Source organism: Neolamprologus multifasciatus, chromosome 3 (genome assembly GCF_963576455.1).
Source record: "Neolamprologus multifasciatus chromosome 3, fNeoMul1.2, whole genome shotgun sequence".
NCBI classification, from domain to species: Eukaryota; Metazoa; Chordata; class Actinopteri; order Cichliformes; family Cichlidae; genus Neolamprologus; species Neolamprologus multifasciatus.
In genome coordinates, this window is record NC_140441.1 from 10,666,525 (window position 1) to 10,676,116 (window position 9,592).

Below are 9,592 nucleotides of genomic sequence, written 5' to 3' on the forward strand. Positions count from 1 at the left end.
ACACATAACGTGTATGGCAGTCCATTCTCCCTGCAGCACGGACTACACTGCTTATGATGCTACATTCTTTAGAGCTATACCTGTAGCATTCTGCCTGTTAGCTTAGCACAACAACAACAGGCGCTCTCTCACCCAGGAAACACGCAGAGAGAGAGAGCGTCACCCTGTAACCCTGGCAACCGTAACGCTGCCACCTGGAACAACAGAACGTAGCTGTCAAACAAAACCCAAACAGTCCTGACCCGCGACAATATAAAACAGGGAAGTACCACCGTGTAATCCATTTATTTCAACAAAGTAACTGTATTCTAAATAACACCTTTTTAAACGGTAACTGTAACGGAATACAGTTACTCATATTTTGTATTTTAAATACGTAACGGCGGTACATGTATTCCGTTACTCCCCAACACTGCTCACAGACACATAACGGGTATGGCAGTCCATTCTCCCTGCAGCACGGACTACACTGCCTATGATGCTACATTCTTTAGAGCTATACCTGTAGCATTCTGCCTATTAGCTTAGCACAACAACAACAACAAAAAGGTGCTCTCTCACCCAGGAAACACAGTCGCAGAGAGAGCGCGTCACCCTGTAACCATGGCAACCATAACGCTGCCGCCTGGAACAACAGAACGTAGCTGTCAAACAAAACCCAAACAGTCCTGACCCGCCACAATATGAAACAGGGAAGTACCGCCGTGTAATCCATTTATTTCAACAAAGTAACTGTATTCTAAATACCACCTTTTTAAACGGTAACTGTAACGGCGGTACATGTATTCCGTTACTCCCCAACACTGGTGGTGAGCCAGTAGAAGAGTTCAGCTGTGTTACTCTCACACACTGAGATCTGTCAGTTAAAAAGTCTAAAATCCAACCCACAAGATTAAGATCAAGTTTAAACTGGTTAAGAAGCTTATCAACTAAAAGATGTGGCTGGATAGTATTGAAAGCTGAAGAAAAATCAATAAATAAGAGCCGAGCATGAGCTTTGGCGCCATCAAGATGGCGATAAAGGAAGTTCAACAGAGTGACCACTGCATCATCAACACCTCTACGAGGCCTGTATGCAAATTGTAGTGGGTCTATAAGCTTCTCTACTTGCTGCAGGATCTCCTTCCTGACAACTTTTTCAAAGGACTTCATCACTAAGGATGTTAAAGCGACAGGCCTAAAACCATTTAATGATGTAGGCTTTGTGGTATTAGCAACTGGAGAAATAATTGATTTTTTCCATACTTCTGGAACCTTCTGTTGCTGAAGAGATAAAAGAAAAATGTAATAAAAAATATTGCATAATTGCTCAGCACATGTTCTAAGCACCTGGCCACAAATATTATCAGGACCTGGACTTTGGTTACTCTTACTCATTTTAAAAAGATTTCCCACCCTTCTTTCATCAAAGAACAAAGCTGGGGGGCCTCTGGTGCTCTCTATTAAGAAATCAAGTGTATTGACCTGAATTATAATTATCATTAAATCTCAAATAAAATCTATTCAGCTCATTGGCTAACTGAGAGTCTGAACTAAAACCAGGGAGACTTATCTTATTACAGTCACTGTAACAGTGACCAGTCATGTGTTTCATGCCTACCCAGGCAACCCTTAAGTTATTGCTACCCATCTCCGCCTCTACCTTATCCTTGTATTTTATTTTGGCTTTTTAAATTTCTGATCTGATCTCCTTCCTAATTTCTCTAACTTTCAAGATATTCCCTTCAATAAAAGCTTTTTTCCTTTCATGAATCAGCCCCATAAGAGCTTTTGAAGACCATGGTTTGTTATTAGGGAAAAAATGCACAACCTTTGAAGGAATAATCATGTCTCTGCAAAAGGAGATATAGCTGCAGACAACGTCAGTGAGTTCATTAATGTCTCTACATGATTCTATAAACACCGACCAGTCTGTACAGTCAAAGCAGCCCTGCAGGGCTAAAGAGGCATCGTCACTCCAAACCTTTGTGCGGTGTTTCCTCACTTTCTCTCTTCTCAGTACAGTCTTGTAAACTGGCAGAAGATGCACCGTGTTGTGATCCGAGGATCCGAGGGCGGGGCCAGCCACAGATGTATACGCACCTTTTATGGAACCGTAACATAGATCCAGAGTCTTATTGAAGCGTGTGGGACAGTTCACATACTGATAAAAACTGCTCAGTGTTTTCTTTAAGTCGCAGCGATTAAAGTCCCCAAGAACAATATTAGGAGCAGGGCCGTGCAGAGAGGTTTAAAGGGGCGGGTGCTCAAAGTTAAAAAGGGGCACATTGAACCAGGCTGAATAACAACAACACACATTCATCAAGAATCTAATATGGGCAACAAGGCAAAGCAAACGTAGCCGATGTTTTACCTGATGGGTACAATGTTGCTGTTGAGGGGTTGCTGCTGATAGTGCTGGAGGGGAGGGCTGTGTTGATCTGAGACTGTAGACATTAAAAAGTCCATAGGAGAGATGGTAGCTGATTAAACAAGTGTCATGAGATAATAACAAAATGCAAAGATTGGTGACAGCGCTTGGAACCATAAGGCAACAAAAAACTGTGAGAAATAATTTAGGCTCTGCCTGTGAATCACTCTTTGCTTCTCTTCTTCTTTCCATCCCATCATTTCATATATCACTCTCCACTTGCTGTCTATCTGAGAACAAGGCACAACTTGCTATTGCAATAAACTATAACTTAATTATCCACACCTAACAACTCTTGCACTTAATCTATAATAAAATGATGACAGAAAAATGTTATAGCACTGCCTTTAGTAGCCTCACACAGCTCCTACTGTTTCCTCCTCATGTCCTTACCAGGCATGTCTGGACAATGTTATATCATGAGTAATATTTTTTTTTAAAAATCCATCTAAATAAAACACACACATGCACGCACACACAGTGACATTTTAGACCTTCTTCAGAATACTGTATACACTATGGGCATCATGGTGCTGATCCAGAATCCTTACATTATTATTTATTACTAGAGCTACAATAATAAAACAATGAGGAGGGAGAAGTAATAAATATGAAATAATGTCATTATGATGATTCCATTTGTTTCACTATCCACTCTGTGCAGGGAGAAAGCTTATTAAACTGTAGAGATACAATCATTTTACTGCTGTAAAATCCAAATTTTGTCTTATGTAAAATATAAATCTAATATAATCTGTTTCTAAATGTATGTTCTTTAAAATACAGCGTGTGTTTTTTAATATATTATAATTATAATAATGCATAATTATGTGGACATGCATATTAGATCGTTTTTTAGTGAAATATAATCCCTCCAGAAAGGCAGGAAAAGCTCTGTAACTTACTTTAAAACTAAATATGTTCCCTAAACACACAGAGCTACAGACAGAGCTACAGACAGAGCTACAGACCCATGACAGCCTTACACAGGTAGCCAGCAGCTATGACCAGCACTACTTGTGCAGTTAATAAAAGGAGAGGTAATGTTTGTCACGCTGTTGCAAACACAGCACGCTTGTTTGTTTCAGTTCGTCAGTTGCAACAAGACAACTTACCAACGTGTTGTGTTTCTCCTACAGCTCCGGACCGCAAAAAATGCGCGTGCTCTTTGTGAGCTCGTTCCCGGCTCGTAGCCAGCGCGTTCTGCCGTCAAGGGTGATCATTGGTTAAATGTGATCATGTGACTGATCCAAGCCAGATCCTTTTATTTAGCAAAACTGTGATTAATAGTTAAATATTATTGTTGAGGGGCACAGACAGGACTCCGCACGCACACACACATTAAAAAAAAAAATTAACAATATTTTTTTAAAAAGTTGCCTCAACAAAAGGGCACTTTGGGCACCCATCAGGAAAGGGGCGGGTGCTCAAGCCCCTCTAGCCCCCCCCTCTGCACGTGCCTGATTAGGAGCCTCAGGAGAGAGAGATTGTAGTGAGTTGATGACGTGGAAGATGGTGTCAGTCGCATTCTTAGGATTCGCTTTAGGGTGGATGTAAACGACGGTGACGTTGATCTGTGGGAATTCCCTCGGCAGATAAAACGGCCTCAAAGACACAGAGAGGAGCTCAATGTCAGGCAGACACACTTGTCTACAAACGGTCACGTTTTTACACCATTTCTGATTTATATACAAACACACCCCTCCTACTTGAGATTTCTGCGTTGCTCCGGGGTCTCGATCCAAACGTATGGTAAACCCGAAGCCATTTAGTTCCAGAGAACAATCAGGGTCAGAATCCTTGAGCCAAGTCTCTGTGAATGCCATTAGACATGTATCCCTGTAGCTACATTCTCGCCTGAAAATATCTTAAAAGGTTATTTTGTGACCCAGAAAGGGTAATCTGGGGAAAAGGAGGATCGCATTTGTCGGCCACGGTTGTCGGAGCCTGTGTGTTCTTGTAAGCGCGGCAATGGCGGAGGAGCGCGGCTAAAAAACGTATTACTTTTTCTGGGTCACAAAATAAACTTTTAAGATATTTTCAGGCAAGAATGTAGCTGTGTAAAGTTCAAGTATCTGCTCGATTTATCAAGACATCACATATTTGCAAAAAATGCTCAGACGTTTTCTGAGACGTCCATTTTGTTCATGGTTTGTGGCAGCTTTTGAACATCTATGGCATCTATTAATGTCAAATCTAGACTTTATTTAACAACATAAGCAAACTCTATGTTAGAATGATTGCACAGCCATTAAGGATCAAATCGGTTTCTGAAAAATGTTCTGCTTTTTCTCCCTCTGCTTGCTTCTTACTGTCTTTGAGGCTCGGGACCAGCACTCCTGCTGTTGGACAGAAAGACATCAGTAAGTATTTTGGTTTTCCAATATATTAGCAACTGTCAGTGACATTAATATTAATCAGGCTGAACTTTAATCATACTTTAGATCAGCCTGTTTTACTTATTGTTTTATTTGTGCTTTGGTTTGGGGAAGTTGTTTCTGCACTGATCTTTTCCTGTCTTCTTTATTAGTCCTTTATTTATCCAGATAAAAAATCTCATTGAGATTAAAAATCTCATTTCCAAGAGAGACCTGGCATCATGGCAACAAAAGTCACATACCACATAGGTATCGTAGGTATAACAATCTTCTGTTATTAGACTTGAGATATGGCTGCACTATGCTGTTGCTGGTGACTCCAGTTAATTCTACAAGATATGATGTAAGTAAACAAACAACAACAGTTTGGTCTGCATTTCTTGAAATATCACATCCCCCAAACTTAGTTTAGAGGGTCTACACTGTATATAGTGAAGTCTATATAGCAAGTTTTTAACAGCAAAATTTGTTTTGTGCCCAAATCATTTTGCATATCATTAGAATGAAAATTACTGGCCATGTTTGCATAGCCCTTTTTAAAATGATGCTTTCATGACATTATTGTGTGTTGGGTGGTGGTCAGGGCTATCCAGACTGACAAGTGGGACATTGAATGTCACCTCTCCGGTGGGGAGGGAGCCTGAGATTGTCTAAATTGGAGTCTGTTTTATGCCAAATGAAGAAAAAAATGTTTTAAGAAAACAATTAAGTTCATGTTCCAAAAAATATGATTGTTTGCTTGCAGGACACCAGGAGAGATGAGTCCTCCATCACAGATGGTGTGGTCAGTGAAGATGGTCATCTCCAACCCACATAAAAGAATTGTAGCATAAACGAATCACTCACTCACTCACTCACTCACCCCCTCCCTCCTGGCTCACAGCTTCTTCTTCTTCTTCTTGGCAACCAATGTTAAGGCGCATTACCGCCCCCTGGCTCACAGCTCAGTGGACATTTAGATGAGAAAATATATATTTGACACATTTGAGAAAAATACTAATAAAATAACATAAAAATTAATAAAATAAATGTTCCCTTTAGAAATCCTTTTTTTTGCTCCTTTTTGCTCTATAAGAATAGTTGTTTTTCTTTTTCAATCATTCAGCAGAAGAATATGCATGAAAAGAGAAACAATTTAAGTTTGAGTGAAAATGTAAATGTTTTGCACTCTCTGGTCAACTGACTCAGTGACTCAAAGGACTCAAAAAACCTGATTCACTTTGGTGGGTGACTCATTTAAACTCGATGCAGTAAAAAGAATCGAATTTACCATCACTACTGGGCGTAGTGTTTTCAGTGGGAGAAATGTTTTGTTACTAATCCAAGTGACTTCTTCAGTCTCAGCTGCAGGTTTCCCCAACCTTAGAAACAGTACATTTGCACAATGACTATATAGCACCACTGAAGGAAACAATGGGCTATGATGTCAGTTTCTTGATCTATTACACTTACACGTCCACCAGAAAGTCTTCATCATTAAACTTGCTTTCAACTTCATGCATGCCTTCCTCCTGTCACAACATTCAAATATCTTCTCTGAGCTCAACGCTGTGAAATAAAACAGCTATAAGTTATGATCCCAAAGTGTGGTAAACAGTCACACTTTAAGCCGTTTTTAATAAAATTCACCACGGCAACAACATCGGGGTTAATCTGCCTCAATGTGGCCGCTTCTCTGTGTAGGAGGCAATGCATCCATTACACATTTGGTGAGACTCTCTTGGTAAGTGCCTGCAACCCCTTCTTTGTCTCTGCCAACGTTTGTGCACCATCTGTGCAATTGCTTGCACAGTTCCCCCATTTAAGGTCATGTTTACACATTCACCTTGCAACTGTGTCACTGGAGAGATGTAAAGCCTGAAATTTTGCAGCACTTGTCTAATTGAGAATAGTGGACAAGCTGCAGGGAGTATGAGCTCCTCAGCTATTGTGTGGTTTCTTGCTCAAAGCAATTCTGTATGCGTCTTTGTATGATGCCATTAATGCTTTACTGTTTACTCATGCAGATTTTACAAAATGTTTTTTCTGCTGACAGTATTCTCCAATTTTTCTTTGAAAGAATTCAAATGGCTTCTGCATGTCACTAGGGTGTAATGTCTCTAAGTTTCTTCTCAATTTCTTTGGCCTCACACTGTCAGCCAGAGTTTTCAAAAATAAATTAGGCATGACTCTCTCCTCATCTCCTACCACATTCACAGTGAAACCAAGAGCATTTATGAGAGAATTTATTTGTTTATTTGTTGTGATTCCAATATTAAACATTAGTTCTGCATGACTTTTTTGACAGGTAACTTGAGCCCCATCTGTCAGAACGCCACAAACTTTAAGAATTACTGATTTAGGCAGTAATGAAGGAGCCAAGTTGATTAGATGCTGATCATGGATTTTAAAAACTTACACACACAGATGCACACTTATTTTCACTCCTTAGTGAGCATATTCCATCCATCCATCCATCCATCCATCTTCATCCGCTTTATCCGGGGCCGGGTCGCGGGGGCAGCAGCCTAAGCAAAGAGGCCCAGACCTCCCTCTCCCCGGCCACCTCCTCCAGCTCGTCCGGGGGAACACCAAGGCGTTCCCAGGCCAGCCGAGAGATATAATCTCTCCAGCGTGTCCTGGGTCTGCCCCGGGGCCTCCTCCCGGTGGGACATGCCCGGAACACCTCACCCAGGAGGCGCCCAGGGGGCATCCTTGTCAGATGCCCAAACCACCTCAGCTGGCTCCTTTCGATGTGGAGCAGCAGCGGCTCTACTCTGAGCCCCTCCAGGATAGCCGAACTTCTCACCCTATCTCTAAGGGAGAGGCCAGCCACCCTTCGGAGGAAGCTCATTTCCGCCGCTTGTATCCGCGATCTCGTCCTTTCAGTCACTACCCACAGCTCGTGGCCATAGGTGAGGGTAGGGACGTAGATCGACCGGTAAATTGAGAGCTTCGCTTTTACACTGAGCTCCCTCTTCACCACGACGGACCGGTGCAGCGTCTGCATTACTGCAGCTGCAGCCCCAATCCGTCTGTCGATCTCCGGGTCCCTTCTCCCATCACTCGCGAACAAGACACCGAGATACTTGAACTCCTCCACTTGGGGCAGGAACTCATCCCCGACCCGGAGTGGGCACTCCACCCTTTTCCGGCTGAGAACCATGGCCTCAGATTTGGAGGTGCTGATCCTCATTCCCACTGCTTCACACTCGGCTGCGAACCGCTCCAGTGTGAGCTGGAGGCCCTCACCCGATGAAGCCAACAGAACCACATCATCCGCAAAAATCAGAGATGAAATTCTGAGGCCACCAAAGCGAAAGCCCTCCGCCACTTGGCTGCGCTTAGAAATCCTGTCCATAAAAATTATGAACAGAACCGGTGACAAAGGGCAGCCCTGGCGGAGCCCATCACCCACCGGGAACGAGTCCGACTTATTGCCGGCAATGCGAACCAAGCTCTTGCAATGGTTGTATAGGGATCGAATGGCCCGTAGCAATGGGCCAGACACCCCATGCTCCCGCAACACCTCCCACAGGACACCCCGAGGGACACGGTCGAATGCCTTCTCCAAGTCCACAAAACACATGTAGACTGGTTGGGCAAACTCCCATGCACCCTCAAGTATCCTCGAGAGGATGAAGAGCTGGTCCAATGTTCCGCGACCAGGACGAAAACCGCATTGTTCCTCCTGCATCCGAGGTTCGACTAGCGGACGAACTCTCCTTTCCAGTACCCTGGCATAGACTTTCCCGGGGAGGCTGAGGAGTGTGATCCCCCTGTAGTTGGAACACACCCTCCGGTCCCCCTTCTTAAAGATGGGGACCACCACCCCGGTCTGCCAATCCACGGGTACTGCCCCTGATCTCCACGCAACATTGCAGAGGCGTGTCAACCAGGACAGCCCTACAACGTCCAGAGCCTTCAGGAACTCGGGGCGGACCTCATCAACACCAGGGGCTCTGCCACCAAGGAGTTGTTTAACTGCCTCAGTGACCTCGACCCCGGAAATTGGCGGGTCATTCCCCTCATCCCCAGACTCTGCTTCCTCCTCGGAAGACGCATCAGTGGGATTGAGGAGGTCCTCGAAGTATTCCTTCCACCGCCTGACAATTTTCTCAGTCGACACTATACACAGTGCAGGTAGAGCACCGCTTTCCCCTCCTGAGATGCCTGACGGTTTGTCAGAACCTCTTCGAGGCAGTCCGAAAGTCTTTTTCCATGGCCTCTCCGAACTCCTTCCACACCCGAGTTTTTGCTTCAGCCACTGCCCGAGCCGCATTCCGCTTGGCCTGTCGATACCTGTCGGCTGCCTCTGAAGTCCCACAGGCTAACCAAGCCCGATAGGACTCCTTCTTCAGCCTGGTGGCTCCCTTCACCTCTGGTGTCCACCATTTGGTTCGGGGATTACCACCACGGCAGGCACCAACCACCTTGCGGCGGCAGCTCAATGCAGCAGCTTCGGCAATGGAGGCGCTGAACATGGTCCATTCGGACTCAATGTCCCCCGCCTCCCTCGGAATGCTGTTGAAGCTCTGCCGGAGGTGTGCGTTGAAGATCTCGCGGACTGGGGCCTCTGCTAGTCGTTCCCAGCACACCCTCACTACGCATTTAGGTGCACCAGGTCTGTCCAGCGTCCTCCCCCGCCACCTGATCCAACTCACCACCAGGTGGTGATCAGTTGACAGCTCAGCCCCTCTCTTTACCCGAGTGTCCAGAACATATGGTCGCAGGTCTGGTGATACGATTGCAAAATCGATCATCGACCTATGGCCTAGAGCGTCCTGGTGCCACGTGCACTTATTGACACTCTTATGTTCGAACA